The sequence below is a fragment of the Antechinus flavipes genome, chromosome 1 (assembly GCF_016432865.1).
Source record: "Antechinus flavipes isolate AdamAnt ecotype Samford, QLD, Australia chromosome 1, AdamAnt_v2, whole genome shotgun sequence".
Lineage (NCBI taxonomy): Eukaryota > Metazoa > Chordata > Mammalia > Dasyuromorphia > Dasyuridae > Antechinus > Antechinus flavipes.
The window spans coordinates 29,934,635-29,952,849 of NC_067398.1; the positions used below are offsets into that span (position 1 = coordinate 29,934,635).

At 41.2% G+C, this 18,215-nt stretch overlaps 1 protein-coding gene across 1 annotated transcript in view; it reads right to left on the reverse strand.

Moving 5' to 3' along the window:
- The window catches only part of FRMD4B (FERM domain containing 4B), a 350,691-nt gene extending 332,770 nt beyond the window's left edge, over positions 1-17,921 (reverse strand). The window contains exon 1 of the mRNA XM_051980657.1: positions 17,827-17,921. The gene's annotated coding sequence lies outside the window, so the exon portion shown is untranslated. The remainder of the gene's footprint in view (positions 1-17,826) is intronic.
- Between the last annotated feature and the right edge of the window lie 294 nt (positions 17,922-18,215).

The following is an 18,215-nucleotide window of genomic DNA, read 5'->3' on the forward strand; positions in this document are numbered from 1 at the left end:
TTATTTGGATGCCCAGTACTTCGCACAAAGCCGGACACGTAGTAGGTATTTAATAAATACTTGTAGACTGACTACCAGGATCCTTCTCTTTGGGATACCCCTGAAGCCTCTTCTGGCCTCCCAAATTCTTCTTTTCTAACTTCCTTTTATTTATTCAGTATATTCTCCTACATGTATATGTTGCCTTCTCCAATAAGATGAAAGTTCTTTGCAAGTAGGAATTATAGTTCTTGTATTTATATTCCCAAAGCTAGCACAGGACCTGTCTGCCACATAGTAGTTTTAATAAAAACTTTTGGTCTAACTGAACGTATGAATCTCTGAATATAGAGGATTTCAGAAAAGGGAGGTGGGAGGAAACCAAGAGGGACGGGGGTTCCCGAGTTACTGCAAGAAAGATTGGATCCCCTAAACCTGAGGGCTTAAAAAAATTAGTCTTCTTCCCTTTTTCTACAATCTTCCAAAGAGAAATATTACAAGTTTCCAGAAGGGACGTGCCCTCCATGTTTGGCTACCCTTCATCTGTACAAGCTGTTCCCTCTGTCTGACATTCATTTCTTCCACATCTTTGGCTCTCACCATCTTGAGTTCCAAATTTCATTCTTCATCTACTTCACTGCTCAACTAATTGCTCTCTTCTCTGGGAAGCCTTCCATAAAATCTCCCTTTTTCTTCCTAAAATCAGTTTGTATTATTAAATTTTTGGTATAGAAATTATTCATTAATAATGCATTATTATTATAAACTGAGTTCATATCCCCACCCCCACTTCCATTAAAATGTAAGATACTGAATTTATATACCCAGTGACCAGCTTATAGTAGGAAGTCCGTGGGTGTTTGTTAATTTAAGTTTTCCCAAACTCACTCAGCTAGAATTCCTCTGACCCCAAATCCAGAATTCCCTCTTCTCTTCTGGGAAGCATCTAACTCTACGGAGGGCTATGTCTTCTGAAGCCTTGGCCACCAGCACCCAGGGGTCCTCAAACTATGGCCCACGGGCCAGATGCAGCAGCTGAGAACGTTTGTCCCTCTCACCCAGGGCTATGAAGTTTCTTTATTTAAAGGCCCACAAAACAAAGGTTTTGTTTTCACTATAGTCGGGCCCTCCAACAGTCTGAGGGATAGTGAACTGGCCCCCTATTTAAAAAGAGCATCTCCATCACATCTAGGAACTTTCTTGGTGCCTTTTCTTCCCAGTGTTGGAATATTCATCCCTATTATCAAAGCCTGGCTTTGGCCCGTTGGCACATTAGTTCACCCAGCTAGAAATATGGTTGCTGACTGGCTTTTAATGAATTTTAAAAATTCCTGATCTGGGTCTATTTCAGGCTATTTAGAGTCATCAATTAGGCTTTCCATTTTAGAGATGTCAGATCAGTTCAGTGATTATATATTTCTGTATTACACAGCTCATTCTGTAGAGCAGAAAGGGAGCATGGGGGAGGGAGGAAAGAACACTGGTCTGGAAGTCAGGAAATCTGGTTTCTGGTCCTAACTTTACTCCTCCTCTGGCTTTACAAGTCATTTTCCAGCTCTGGGTCTCAGAATTCTCATCTGTAAAATAAGCACATTGAACTAGATAATCCCTCATTTTCCTTCTCGTTTGCAAATGTCACAATTTCATTAATATAATGTTTCTGATATACTAGGAAAAAGTCATGGGAATGCTTACTATGGGCCAGGCACTGTGCCAAGCTCTTTATAATTGCTATCTTCTTTGATCCTCAAAACAACCCTGGGAGTTGGGTACTATTATCCCCATTTACAGATTAGAAAAAATGAGGCAAACAGATATTTAATGGCTTGTTCAGGGCCAGACAGTAAGTATCTGAGGGCAGATCTGAACTCAATTTTCCTGACTCCTGGCCCAATGCGCTCTTCAATTTGGCTCTTGTACAGGAGGTTTCTATATCATATACTGAGGAAATCAACCGCTCTACTTTCTGGAGCTGTCTTTTCATCCATCCTATCCCACTCTCTAGGCCAGAAGTTCTTAACCTGGGACCTGTGAAGAAAGAAAAGAAAGGAAGGAAGGAAGGAAGGAAGGAAGGAAGGAAGGAAGGAAGGAAGGAAGGAAGGAAGGAAGGAAGGAAAGGAGGAAAGGAAGGAAGGAAGGAAGGAAGGAAAGAAGGAAGGAAGGAAAGAAAGAAAGAAGGAAAGAAGAAAGGAAGGAAAGGAGGAAGGAAAGAAGGAAGGAAGGAAGGAAGGAAAGGAGGGAAAGGAAGGAAGGAAAGGAAGGAAGGAAAGAAGGAAGGAAGGAAGGAAAGAAGGAAGGAAGGAAGGAAGGAAAGAAGGAAGAAAGCAAGGAAAGAAGGAAGGAAGAAGAAGGAAAGAAGGAAGGAAGGAAGGAAGGAAGGAAACAAAGAAAGAAAAGAAAGAAAAAAAGAAAAGAAAGGAAAGAAAGAAAGATGGATAGATAGACAGATGGATAGATAGCATTTCAATACAAACTGGTTCCCTTTGTACTTACCTAGTTTATCTTATGCATTTAAAAGCATTATTCTGAAAAGGTTTCACTGAATATCAAAAGGTGTCCCTGACAATGTGGGTTAAGACGTATCCTTTAGAACTAATTAAAAAGAAGTAATCCTTTAGAATTAAGGGAGTAAGTAGACAATTGTGTTGTCTCAGGATCCTTACAAGTCACCTCTACTATGGGAAAGCCTGAGAGAAAAAGGAGCAGCTCCTAAGGGGATGTCAAGGAAATGAAGTTGTCATGATCTTGGGACATGGTGACATCACTGACTGTCCCACTGATACATCCTCAGAGCTTGAGATCTTCGAAATAGCTCAATGCACAAGATTTGTCTAGCACTGGCTGGGAGCACACAAATAAAGAGAGATGGGGGAAGCACTATGGCAGTCAGGCTTCCCCAAGCCTTATAATAGAGCTCTCTATTTCTCCCAAACATTCAGCTTTGCAGTATTAACCAAAGGCCACAGCATGAGGAACACCAACCAGAGGTCAAGCCACCCTCTGGTTTTATGTGCATCCTTTAGACCTGCTTCAGAGAAGTAGGAAAGCTGGTACCTCTGTTAGGCTCACTGGAAACATGGCTATCCTTCAACCTGTCACTGGTCAACTGCTCTTTCTTCCTAACAGGATGGCCTGGCCAGTGCCTCTCAACCTAGCATCCATGGAGTCCCCAGGTATAGATTTCAGGGAATCTGAAACTTGGATTTTTAATATTTGAATAACCATATTTCAGTATCATTGGTTTCTTTTGCAACCCTATGCATTTTATTTTGTTCATTTTAAAATATGATTCTGAATAGGGATCTATCGGCTACTCTCAAGGGAGAACAATTCACACAAAAAAGGTTAAGAATCCCTGGCTTCTTAAAACTGTGGGCTGTCACTCCATGTGGGGTTATATAACTGATTGTGGGTCATGAAATTATGATTTATCATCAGTAAATATTTGATTTGTATATCTATTTTATATGCTTATGTACCTGGGATTGAATAAAAATTTCTCAGACAAAAAGGGGCCGTGAGTGGAAAAAAAATTTTAAAAGCCCTAATCTAGAAGATCTCTAAATTCCAACATCTTGTAGTTTATTTCACTCCTAAAGGCCATTTATTGCAAAAATAAATATTCCTAGATATTTCATTGACTCCCGAAATAAATTAGAAGAGAAAAGAGGAATGATTATCACAAAGAAGACCTTGGAGTCACCAAGAAAAAGGTAAATTATGTCCAATTTTCATTGTTTGAGGAGGTAAAAAATTATTGTAGCACCCATGAGGAACATTTTCGTTTTTCAATTAAAAGGTAAAAATTAAAAAAAAAAAACTTTCACATTTAAAAAGGGAAACTCCAGAAAGCTATAAAAATTCACTTTTGTGAGTGTCTTTTTTCCCTAACACTGCCAAATAACTGAAATTTTCCTGTAGAAGAAAAAACCTGGTGACAGTTTATTTCCAAGAAGCAACCAAAACCATTTAGTTATGTATTTCAGTCACTAATCCTTTTCCCTTAGATTCTCTTCTAAGATCCCAAGGAATCTTTATATTGCCTGCCCCACTGGGCATGTGATATATTATATGTATTAAAGTTTGCCAGTTGGCTTCCTGTTTGGAGTTACAAAGTGTATTAAGTTAAAATCAGGGACAATGAGTTAGGATGAATCCAACTGTCTGGCTCGTCTATCAGTAAAAATTAAATATAAAAATGACCCATGAGTCAAACGCTCTTCCTTTTCTTCCCCACCCAAAATAAGCCAGCTGGTTCATTGAAAACCTGAATTCTAACACTTAATTCTGTGGAACCAAACTTCTGACCCCTTTTGAGCAAATGGCCTATGGTTTAAGTGCTGCTAAGATATAGAATACATATGTAAGGCTCACATTTGTCTCCACTTAAAAAATACAAATTGAACCAATTTAATTCAGTTGAAGTAAATTACTACGGCCTGTTCTTGATTAAATGTTTATAGACTCATGGGATGTGGTTACTTGTGGACCCATCTTGGGACACATGGATTGATTTAGTTTGTCCAAAGCCTGAATATATATGAGATTGAAGATTCAAAGATGGCCAATACTGCCTCTTTTCAATCAGTTTATTCTGACCATCTCTTTATCTTTCTTGATTAATAATGACTCAGATTGTCCAGGGTGGTTTGAGAGGACTTTTGTGGAGGATACAGTGGAAAGAGGAGCTGGGAGCAATGAGAGGGGTGGGGGTGGGAAGATTGGTCTGAACATGTAATTTCATTGACATGGGAAACTCCTGGCGTGTAAATTTTCCCCACCAATTCCAATGGACAACTTAGAGTCTTTGAGAGTTGTCTGGACATTGAGAGGTTAAAGGAAATTGCCGATGACCCTTACGGTGCTAGATTTCATGTGAAAAGGGACCTCAGAGGTGAATTATAATCTCTTCATTTTACAATTGAGGAAACAGAGACCATGAGAGCTTACGTGGGATATCTGAGGTCCACAGACAATATCTGTCAGAAGTCTTCCTCTTAAACATGGGGTTTCCAGCTCTGAGGCCAGGTCTCTAACTACCACACCACAATGCCTTTTATTGTTCTCCTGGTCTTGATAAAGACTTATTCTGTTACAAATATATTCCCCTTACCCACATAATTTAAATTGCATAGAAAGGCTATTTTATTGAATCATACTCATGACTATGAGCAGATAGGTGGCACAGTGGATAGAACTCTTAAGGCTGGAATCAGGAAGACTTCTGAGTTCAAATGTGACCTCACATATTTCCTAGCTGTTTGATCCTGAGCAAGTCACTTAACTCTCTGTCCCAGATTCGTCATCTCCAAAATGAGCTGAAGAAGAAAAAATGGCAAATCTCTCCAGTATTTTTGCCAAAACAAAACAAAACAAAACAAACAAATTCCAAGTAGGGTCATGAAGAGTTGGACAAAACTGAAAAGACCCAATAACAAGGTCCAGTTTTACAGATGAGGAAACTGAGGCTGCTTGAAGAGTTTAAGTCACAAAGAACCAGAAATGACTGAAAACCAAATGAACTACAATGTGACTGTACAACAGAAATCCAACATTGATTTTTAACTCTGAAAACTTTATTAAAAAATCTAATTGAAGATATTAATCAGACACTTAGTTCAGCTCCATCTGGATGCACTGCAATGCTGTATAATTTCCTTCAAAGCCCAGATGGGATGCCCCCATTCAGTATGGAGCTTTGTTTCATTGCCCCAGGTATTAGAGTTCTTTTCATTTTGAAATGACTTTGTGAAACTGTATCTACTTTGTATCCTCTCCCTGCCACTATCTCTCTCTACCTCTAAAAGAACATAAGCTTCTTGAAGGCTAGAACTGTTCATTTTTATCATTGTATTCTCAGTACCCATGATTGGAGTCTAATAAATGTTTGCTGAATTCAACTCAAATTTGTCAGGGTCATAGCATCACATAGCGAGAATGTTCCCTAAAAACACAGAAAACCAAACTATCAGGAAACCATTTGCCCTGAGTCACAGAGATATAGAAAAAGGTCTGGAACCCATCTCTCCTGGCTGCCCAGCCAGCATTAAGAACTGGCCAGATTGTTTCACATTTCTTATCTTATCTCCAAAGCCGTACAACTAAAGCACTATAGCCTACAATTGAAAGATGTGGTCCAATGGAAAAAGACTGGATTGGAAGGCAGACGACCTTGGTCTAGACCCTGTCTCTGTCACTATGTCCCTTTCTGGACTCAAGTTTCTTCATCTGTAAAAATAGAAGGATCAATTTAGATTAAGGTTTCCGATGTTTAACATCTGGATTTGGGATGGGGTACATGTGTGGAGGAACATACTTAGGACACACTTTTATGCCAGATCTGCATTACTAAAATTATTAAAATTATCTCATCACTTTCTTAAGTCTTTCTTAAGTTTCTTAAGTCAAAACAATGAATGAAGCCCTGATTTTCTGTTTGCCAATTTTCAAAGGGTAAATACTCACACAAAAATTTACCAGTTAACAATGCACACACCCGCATGAACTATTGTGTTAATGTGGTAAAGTCTATGAACACCTTCAAGATAATGTTTTAAAATACATAATATATATTTATTTTGTATATTAATATATAAATATATAAACATGTATAAATATATATTAATATGTGAAATATTGTATATTTAAATATATATATAAATTAATATATAAATAGATTTATTTATTTTATATATAAATTTATATGAATGTTTAAATATACATATTAATAAATATATTATTATTTTCATTCATATATAAATAAATATATATTAATAATATATAATGTATATAATATATACATACATAATATATATTATGATTATAAAAAGAAACCAATCATATTGAATTATAACTATCAAAATGGGGGGAGGGTTTGTTTGTTTTTTGACATTCACAGATAAATAGATTGAGAATGCCTAACTCAGATGATCTTTCCAGATTATATTACCCTCTGACCTGAAACTGCAGAAACAACTTATTGAATTCATAGGGAAAAGAACTAAGAAGTGATGCAGAGGGAAGTACATAGGATACAGAATTGGAACACCCAGCTTTGATTTTTTAGCTTGGCTGCTGAGCAACTGTTTCTCTCCGGGTCTCAGTTTCCTTCTCTGTAAAATGAAGAAAGGAGAGAATACTGTCCTTCATGATTCTTCAGCTCCCTTCCAGTTCATAGTATACAAGCCTAAGTCAGCTCAGGTTCCCAAAGATTTTCTCATTCAGATCACATCTGGTCCACTCTGCTCCTCTACTCTGGCGGAGTTCATAGGCCTGGCTCAGTCAGGTGCATCAGAGGCTGCCTGGAAAATCACCAACTCGACCCCCTCCTTTGTCAGACCCCCTCCTCTGAATCCCTCAAGCTGTCGCTTGCAATCAGCCTCCATGGAATGGAAGCTCTACAGTGGTGTTTTCGGAAGGACCATCTAAATGAGGAAGGGCTTTATTTAGTTTGCAGAGACCACAGAACAGGGCTTGTTTATTTTTAATAAATGGCTTTCCAGCTACCCTGTCTTTGGTGAAGCTGTTTCCTCAACAGCCTTTGATAAATAATCCAATGCTTATTGCTCCAGCTCTGAATCATTTTGCCATGAGGCGGGCCTGGCCCTATTGAAAGAATGCTGTCTTGGTCATTAGAAGACCAGTCTGAATCCTTACCCAACACTGACTAGATGTTTGACCCAAGGCAGGTCAGCTGATATCTCTAAGCCTCAATTTCCTGATGAGTAAAATGAATAAAAAACATTTGTACTACCCCCTTTGTGAGATGGGCTTGTTATACAGAAAGAAATTGACAAAACTTCTTTCCCCATGTCCATAAAACCATGTGCATTCTTCGCCAAGGCTGCCATCTGGAAGGAGCCCATTAGCTTGTTGGTCCATTGCTGTGGATGGCTCTGAGGTGCCATTTTGGGGGATGGATATGAAATAAGGAATTATGAAAATTAAAAAAAAAACGTTAAATTAGTATTTTTCCCCTTTGGGATTTCCCTATAACTTCTGTTCTTCCACCAGTTAATCGGCTCTCAGGACAGAAATAAAAGTGGGCTACAGCAAGAGCCCATAAATATTGGTGGAATAGAAAATGGGGTTTAGATTCAGAGAACTCTTAGTTTAAATCCTAGCTGCCTTAGCTTTGTTACCCTAGAAAAGAAGGCGTCACTCATGGAAACAGAGCGAAGGATAATGAGTGGGCAGTCCACATTCTCCATTGGAATCTCTTGATATATTGAGATAACTAGAGGAAAGTATCCCAGTATACAGGATGAACCTTCGTTGAGAATCTACGGGAGAATATAGAAAGGTGTCCCAGGGATGATGGGTTGTGGTCTGCATTAATGGAAGGGATACCCTTATCATTCGAATCATAAATCTATCTAGCAATTGTAGTAAATGTCTTTGGAGGGGAAGGTAGATGGCACAATGAATAAAACACTGGCCCTGGACCTGAATTCAAATACTTACTAGCTACGTGATCCTATATAAGTCACTTAAACCTAATTGTCTTCCTCCCTGCCCCCCCCCCCAAAAAAAGAAAGAGATACATGACTTTGAGTAAGCCATTTAACTTCTAGCCTTGGTTCTCTCCTCTGGAAAATTGGGGGAGTCAGACTAAGTGATCTTTAAAGTATCTTACAGTCCCAAACCTATTATTTCAAAATAATATCATCATGGAACTTCCAACCATGTTATATACTTTATTCAATTGCTTCCCTGCAAATTGGAGGGCTAAGGACCTTTGGCACTCTGGGAGACATCGCTTAAGCAGCCAGGAACTAGGTCTGTGATTACACAGATAAAAAGAATATCTTTGACCAAAGCAGTTTAGCGTTTTCTCTGTACCTTCTAGTCTAAGAGTTGACCACAGAGAGGTTAAGTGAGGTGCCCGGGAAAATCAAAAAGCCAGTATCTGTCAGAGGAGGGCCATCCTGAGTCCAAGGCCAGATGTCCCACCACATGGCCTCCATGGCCACTTCCTGGCCACTTCTTAGCAATGTTCGGCGGGAAATGATGTTTTCTGTAAGGTCATCTCTCCCCCTCCCCTAGAAGAGTTATTAGCGGTAAGCAGGTTATGTCTTATTTATATACCTAGGGGACCAACATTTGGTTACAAACTAGTATATAGAATGCACAAAGTAAAGGACCCCAAATAACCCCATCCATTAATAAAAAATTACATTTATATAATTGCAATGGATTTGATAATTAGAGGTAATTAAATACAGCAATGACAAAAGTAGTTAGTCAGGAAGCCCTGGGTTTGAACCCTGTATTTATTAGCTATTTGATATTCATTTAACTTCTAGCCTCAATTTTCTCACCTATAAAATGGGGGCAATAATAGAAACTACCTCCCAGGATTGTTGTGAGAATCAGATGAGATAAGGTAAGCACTTTATAAGCCCTAAAGTATACCATAAATGTTAATTATAATTATTATGCAGTATCTCATTTAGAACTTCACAACAACCCCTTGAAGATGTTATTTTGGGTTTTAAGACTGTGCAGTGGGGGAAGCTGGGTGGAGAGAATACTGGCTTGGAATTAGAAGGATCTGAATTTAAATCCAACCTCAAATATTTACTCTCTGTGTGAGTCACACAGCAAGTCACTTAATCCTGTCTGCCTCAGTTTCCAAAGGAAATAACAAGCTACTCTAGTATTTTTGCCAGAAAATCCTAATAGGGTCACAAAGAGTCAAATATGATTGAAATAATATTTCAGCAACACAGTCAGTTTTACAGACAAGGTAACCGAGGCCACTTTGAGTCAAAATCAACAAGCATTTATTTAGCATCTCATGTGTTCTAAGCACTGGAGATTTAAAGAAAGGCAAAAGGCAGTTCCTGCCAAGGAGCTCACAATGTAAAGAAACAAGTGTGTACAATCAAGGTTTGGATTCAGGGTAACTTGGAGGCAATCTGAGAGGGACCTTGGAAAGGCTCTAGCAGAAGGTCAGATTTTAGGGGTACTTGAAAGAAGTTGGGGTTCCCAGGAGAAGTAGATGAGGGAGAGCATTCCAGACATGACGGCAAACAGTGAAATGGAAGAATGAGGAATGATTCGCTCACAAGCACGTTGCCAGAAAGTAACAGAGGTGAGACTTGAAGCCAGATGTTGTCAACTGTAAATTCAGTGCTCTACTCACTTCACTAAACTGCCTCATCATCCAACATTGGAATTAAGCAGAACGGATGGCGTACGCATTTTCTGACAATATTTGCCACGGCATAATTTTTTTTTTTACAATTAGAGATACTGAGGAACCATGAACACGAGTTACTTGCTTGCAGAGTTAATATCAAAGAGAGCCGTGATGTCCAGCTTCCATCATTCCCACGGATTGGCCGGGTGTCCAATCTACTTTCTGGCAAGTAGCTCCCCTAGCTTGAAACCCAGCATTCCTGCCTGTCGGGCAGGCGATGAAAGTCAAACATGTGTTTCCTGTGGTAGTAAGCCTCTTCAATAAGGGCATATCAGACAGTAGGTGTTTCTGTGTGCAAGGAATTCCTGCAGCTCGCCTGCCATCTCCCACCATCACATATAGACCCTTTTTGAATACTCTGTTTCTCACCCAAAGTTTCTCTCCACCACACACATCGCCCTCAAGTGCATGAATTCCCCTAATTACAATTAAGTGATAAATACACTTCACACATCCAATTCTGAGCTCCAATTCTGTGTCTATAAAACAAGCAATCAAAGTGGGCAGTTGAGACAATGAATCTGCTACTATTTGCTGAAGGGTACAGACAGGCTCACCATGTGGATCGATCTAAAGAGATCCGTGTTCAGAGATTCATTCTCTCTGTGGGGTCACCCTCATTTCTCACCGGTGTGTTGGTCCTCCTGCCTGAAACCAGCCCAACCTTCTCTCCATCTATTAGAATTCCACCCATCCTTCAAGACCTGGCTCCATTCCATCTCTACGAAGGAGGGAGATAGAATACTGATTTCGATGACCAGATGGTATTTTGATTTGACTGGAAAGGAGAGGATGTGGATGGGAATAATACCAAATAATGCTACATTTGATTACATTACTTTAAAAAAATTGTTATAAACTAAATCATAGTCAAGAAAAAAAAAGCATAACCAAGCAAAGGGGCAAAATCTTGCTCAAGTCCTTGTAAGCCTTGAATAAGGCAACATCAAAAGCACCTAGCTTGGAACACCTGAAATATCTTCTGACTGTTTCCTGCTGGCTGACTTTGTGGTGACAAACCAGGTTGTGACCTTAAAATTCTCAAATGGTCAGGAGAGTCACCAGAAATCCAGCACTTGGGGAAGGGAGGAAATAAGCATTTATTAAGTACCTACTGTGTTTCAGGCACAGTGCTAAGCATACAGCAAATATGATCTCATTTGATCTTCACAACAACCCTGGGAGGAAGATGCTATAATCTTCAACTTACAGATGGGGAAACTGAGGCAGACATTATGTGGCTTATCCAAGGTCACACAGCCTGGAAGTGTGGAATTGAACCCTGGTCTTCTGCAGCTCCAGATCCAACACTCTATCTACTGCACCATCAGCTTGGCCATGGTAGCAGAGTCTGCCAGGGACCAGAGCAGCAGAATCTAGAAAAGAGTGACCTGCTTGATTCACAAGCAGTAGATGAATTCATTAGTGGAGATCTTACATCCTGCAAGTGAAGGAACGACTTGCTCCTAAATCATTCCCTAATCTACATCTGGAAGTAAATTTGGTAGAATCTCCAAGGAGAGAGAAAGTAAAGTCCCCCTTCTTTTTGCCACTCAGATTATTGGAATGAACTCAAATTATATATATAATTTCCCTGGGGAATAAGTGGACTCAGAAGTAAAGGAGCTCTCCAGCTCTCACCTCCTCACATTAGCAGGATCTTTGCCCCTGTGGTCTCACCTCCTGATTGGCTGATTTCTCTCAGACTCTCCTATTTAAGGGGACTCAGGCAGATGTCTTTATTCTTCTCCTAACTGTGCTGCTGATTCACTTCCCAAGGCATATAACCAGGTACCATCACCTCTCAATCACTTTTCAGCTCCCTGTTCCGAATTACCTTCCTCTATTAGAAGATAATCTCCTTAAGGATTGGGGTTCTCTTCTACTTCTATGTGTATTTTCAGAATTTAACATTGTTCCTGACACAGAATAAATGTTTAATAAATGTTTGATGACTAACTGAACTCTTGTTTGGGAGGGCCTTGCCATAGTTTTTCAGTAAATATCATTGTGTAAAAGTTAATTAATACTGTTATTGTTGTTGTTCAATTATGCCCAACTCTTTGTGACCCCATTTGATGTATTCTTAGCAAAAAAAAATACTGGAACGGTGTGCCATTTCTTTATTTCTTTATTTGACAGATGAGGAAACTGAGGCAAACAGGGTTAAATGAGCTAATTAAGTGAGTGGGACTGGATTTGATCTCAGGAAGATGAGCTTTCCCGATTTCAACCCAACATTCCATCCATCTTGACACTTAGCTCCCTTGATTAATACCAGGGGAAGCAGAATCAGTCAGTCAATAAACATTTATTAAACACCTACTGTGTTCCAGGCACTGCACTAAGGGCTGAGGGTACAAAGAAAGGCAAAAAACAGACCCTGTTCTGAAGTACTCACAGTCTAATGCAAGCAACTATGTACACAAAAATCTATATCCAAGATAGATTTTAGATAATCACTAGATGGAAGTCAGTGGAAATAGAGAAAAATACTAGAAAAAAGCACAATGAACAGGGGGCTCATGAGCCACAGAATTAGAAATACTAGAAACCTGGAGGAAAAATAATCAGACAACTTGCAGAGACTGACTAGCCTGTGCCTGTGGGAATTGGGAAGGTGATCTCAGAAAGGGCATTGTGTACTCTGATTCCAAATACAATGTTTTATCCAACTTTTTACCCTGTCTCTCCCTTCTAGGGCTCTCCAAAATTCTCTCGCCTTTGGTCCATTTGGACTTCATTCCTTATTTTCTCCCACTGAATTACATCTGTTAGTGATTTTGTAATTCATGTAATCTTAGAGATGGAAAAGGCTATAGACCAAGTTCAACCCCTTCACTTTATGGAAGAGGAGACTGAGGTCCCAAGAGGCTAAGCTCATTTTATCCATGGGCGGCAAAGCCAGCCCAAGAGGCAGGGATCCTACTCCCTTGGATGGAGGGCTTGACACTTTGCTGGGATGCCTGACATCACAGCTTTTATGGCTTGTGAGTTTCCCAAACACCCCCACAGTGAACCTGGAACAGGAAGGATTCCAGAGTCATGTATGTGGGATGTGTGTGGGGCTCAGCTAACAACAAAGTTTTTGTTTTGATACTGGACACTGCCAATTTGTTGAATTTTGAGCCCCACAGCTTTAACGTCAATTTGATCAAACAATAATTTGTCAATTTGAATTATAGTTTTGAGATTTGCTTAGAGCAAAGATTTTCAACCTGGATCTGCAAACTTAAAAAAAAAAACAACAAAAAAACAACAACCCAACACATTTTAAATCATATATTTCAATATAATTGGATTCCTTTATAATAATATGTATTTTATTTCATGCACATGAAAACATTATTCTGAAAAGACATACTAGCTAAATGGTGCAGTAGATAGAGCACCGGCCCTGGAGGCATATGGACCCAAGTTCAAAATCTGACCTCAGATACTTGATACTTATTAGCTGTGTGACACTGAGCAAGTCACTTAACCCCTATTGCTTCACTCCCCCTCCCCAAAAAAGAAAAAAGGATCCATATGCCTCCCCAGACTGCCAAAGGGGTTCAAGACTCACAAAAAAGGCCAAGAACTCCTAATTTAGAGAATACTGATACCAAGCGCTTTAAAGAGGCAACTAAGATTTTCCTAGAGAAAATCCCATGGGAACACTTAGAGCAATGATCTTTTAGCTTAAAACTTTAGGTCTATTTTTCCAAGATTTCTCAGAATTTTATAATCAAAGGTGAAGGAATGATCAAAAAACAAAAAACAAGCAAACAAACAAACAAACAAACAAACAAATAAACATCTCAAATCCAGTTCCACTCACTTAATTAGCTCATTTAACCCTGTTTGCCTCAGTTTCCTCATCTGTCAAATAAATAAAGAAATAGCAAACTGCTCCAGTAGTTTTTTTTGCCAATGTCCCTTCCATAGAAAAGCAAAAGCAAAACAAGAAAAAAAAATCCTAAAATGAAGCTCAGAATGAGGTGGAGAATAAACAAAAATTATTGGAGTTATTTGGAAGGAGAAGCCAAGATTATGAGAAGTTTTGCCACTTGGGTTATTGGAATGACTTTTAAATTAAATATATATATAAATTTGAAGCGCAGGAAAACACACACACACACACACACACTCGTGAGAGCCTGAAAATTTTTAAATTAAAATCAAATTTCTAAAATGTACAAAGAGAAAGTCACATCTAAAAACAGATCTATAGGACTCATAGGATCAAACTGAGTAACAGCTACTTGACTTTCTGGATATGAAGAGTTATTTCATGTCCTGTCCCTCTCTCCCCCCATACACCCTCCAGAGATAGCCCAAAGTATAAAAAAAATATTGCCTTGATGATATGATCAGATCTTGGTAATGGATTCATCAAAGGGAGGAAAATTACCTGTAACTTAAACCTCAAGAATTCACTTAAGTCTCTAATGTCTGTAAGATAACCATGTGGAATTTCAGAGCTTCCAGACGGAAAGTCAATGCTAGACAATCGTGGCTGGCTGGGTAAGATAGAGCAGAGATTTTTAACAGCTTGCCATGTAGCAAGCTTATTGGTGTTGTCACTCAGTCAGAACTATCTTTTTAAAAAAATTCTTCAATAGGGTACAGAAACTTGATGATATCTGGGCTGCAAAAATCAAACACTGGGCCCTGCACAGACCAGTCTGAAGGACTGAGTTCAGTTCTGGGCATGGCAGCGTAGGAGGGAAACTGATAAACTGGAGAAGGTCCAGATGAGGATAACTAGGACTCAGGGCCTCAAGATCATGCTACATGAGCAGCAGCCAAAAGAACTGAGGATGTTTAATATGGAGAGGAAAAGACTCAAGGGAGAAATGCTAATTGCCTTCAAGTATTTGAAGAGCTGTTACTTGAAGAAGGGATTAGACATGTTCTGTTTAGTCCCAGAGTAGCAGCTTCATGAAAATGAAGTAGAATCAAAGGATGTGGGTTGTAAACCTGCTCAGTTATTTATTACTGCTGTTTTCCTGGGCAAAAGACTTCACCTTTCTAGATCTCATCGGCCAGATGAGTTGTGTGGACCTTCTAGGGCTAACTCAACGGTGCTATGAGTTTGCAAATAGAGTCAGGCTGAATGTCAGGAAAACTTGCTCATGGTCAGAGTAAATGGAATGGAGGTTGCTTCTCATTCTGACTCTTCAATGCAAAGATAGGATTGGAACAGCACTTGCCAGGTATATTATACAAGGATTGGAAGGCAACAAGTTCTCTTCCATCTCTTATGGTTCCTGTTGTCGACATTCAGTGATTTCAGTCATGTCTTGTTCTTCGTGACCTCTTTTGTGGTTTTCTTGGCAGAGATGCTGAAATGATTTGCCATTCCCAGCTCATTTTTACTGAGGAGGTAAGCAGGATTAAGTGACTTGCCCAAAGTCTGCCTCTCTCATTTAATTAAGATCCTAGGATCATCTGTCTAGAAAGAAGCCTTATCACCCATCATTTGCAGGGGCAATTAAATGCCAAAGAAGAGAGAGTGCCTGCCTTGAAATCAGGAGGACTCTTCACAAATTCAGATCTGGCCTCCAACAATTACTAGTTGTGTGACCTGGGCCAAGTCACAACCCTGTTTGCCTCAGTTTCGCCTAGAGAAGGAAATGGCAAATCACTCTAGTGTCTTTGCCAAGAAAATCCTAATGGGGTTAGAAAGAGTGGAATATGACTGAAATGATGGAACTCCCTCATTTGGGGTTGAGAAATGGGAGTCCCAACAAATTAGTAGGAGATAAGTGGCAGATTTCTAGCTTCCAATAAAACCCTCTTAATCTTGTACTCCTCCACACCCCAGCGTTTGAAGTCAAGTGTTCGCTACCTTGGCTTTCCACTTAAAATAGCTCCTAGTTAGTGACAGATGAAATTACTAATAAAACTTTCACTGCCTTTATACTTTGGAAGGCCTCTAAGTGAACTCCTCCCACTTGTTTTGGGGATAATTATATTTGAGACAAGTAATTTGAATGTTTAAGAAACCCATAAATTTTGCTGTGGGGCTGAAATTAAATTGATTGTTTCCAAACATACAGAAGTTTAGTCATTTCTTTTCTGCCTGGGAAAAGCTCATCTTGGAAACTTTCTTGCTGAATAGAGGAAAATTAATCTCCCCTTAATTGTTTCAGAAGGATTTCTTTATTTTCCTTCATAATATTGTTCAAATACATTCTCCCTCCATTACGGAATTTAAACAAATAAAGCACTTGATTAAGGCTGGAAGAGATAGATCATGAATAAGTGATAAGACCCTTCAGGCTAAGAAAGGCAAAGTACTGCACGAGCTCATTTGTCTCTTTTTACAAATAGTTAAATTTAAGAAAATGAATCCGCATTAATACTTTTAACTCGGAGGAAATTTGGAGGAAGGAGGTTGCCCGATTTTTTTTCTCCCTTGCCCCCTTCTTTGGGAGCTGTCCATCATCCTGGATCAATTCCCTTTGGGATAGTCAAGAACCTGTCATACTACATAAAAAAACTGAGTTCAGGGAGGAGGTTATGGGATTATGTGCTGGTAAATTTCGAGGTTACCAAGAAGCTACAGAGGGATCAACCAGCTTTCCGGAGGGGAGAGGGCTGACATCACTCAGTTGTCATTTGTGCACTCTCAGAGCCCAAGCAAACTTTTCAGCACCATCCACTGAGGACTTAGCACTTTAGGCAGAGATGGTCTTATATACCAAGTTTAGACGACTTGGTCTTAGCTCTTTCTTTCTTTCTTTTTTTTTTTTCCCCTCTTCTTTTTTTTTAAACAAGTACTAACAGATCGCAAGAATGTGGAGGAGTCCTACTCCACCCAGCTCCAGGGCGGATGAACATCTGGAAGTACACAAAGGAGCCCTCTCCGCGGGTACCTTCCCTGGGTTCCAATGGGAAGCTCCTGCAGAGTACAGTACTGTACAGGAGCGCTCGCCTAAAACCCAGGGGGTTCCTTGCAATCCAAGAGCATGAGCTGAAGGGCGCACAGTGCAAGGTTTGAGGAGATCTCCGGTGCGGGGGGGCGGGAGGCGGGCGGATTACGAGCGCGCCCTCACAAACTCCAGAGTTGCCCAGGTCTGAGACGCCTCCGAGTGTCAGTGGAGCTGCCTCAGCGAGCCTGGAGCTCTGATAGCTGTGTTCCCAGAATCGACCTCCCCTCCCCTCCCCCCCCCCCCAAGACTGAGCGGAGATCTATCAGCTTAACCTGCGGGCCCACAAAGCACACGCACCCCGGCTGCGCCTCCGGAAAGCCAGAATCACAAACGCCCCCAAACCTCCTTCAATATCCTGTCTACACGCGAAGCTCAAAGTCTCAGGGCTAGGGTGGGGAGGGAGGGTTAGAGTGGCGCGGGTCGGGGACTCCCTGGGTGTCCGCCGTCAGCTCCCCGGCCCGCCGCACTGGGGCAGGCGGCGAGGAGGGAGGTGGGAGGGGGATTCGAGGAGAGAGCTGGTGGGGCGGGGCTTCGAGGTGGGCAGTGCAGGGAGGAATCTTCCCCAGCCCGGAGCCGACCGCAAGCCCGGGGACCAGAGGAGCGAGCGCCGCAGTCCGCGGCCAAGGGCTCCGCGAGGTCCGGCCCCCAGGACGGAGCCCCCCTCGCCAGCGTCGGCTGGCCCATCTTCTACCGCTGAGAACAGGGGCATTGCCGCCAACGTACCTGCGCTTCTGGTTCTCCGGCTCCCTCGGGGGCAGGCGCTCCCTCGCTCTGTCGCTCGCTACTTATTGTCTGCCATCAGCCCAGCACGTCGGCGCTCCCCTGGAGCCAACCTTCAAGTCCTCTCCCCGAGAGCCAACTCGGGCTGCTCCGGCAGCCGCCTGCCCCTCGGTGTCCGCTCTCCCCTCAGCAGTCCCAGTCAGCACGTGAGGATGGCCTCTAGGTTGCCCAGCTTCCCTGGCAGCTGGATCCCTGGGCATCTCCCAGCCGCCGCGCGCATCACGCCCTGCCCCTGCCGCCGCCGCAGCCTCGCCTCTCCCAGGGCTTCCTCCCTTTGATCCAACTGAGCGCACTTTATTACTCTCCCTCTCTGCCCCTCCTCTCCTTCCTTC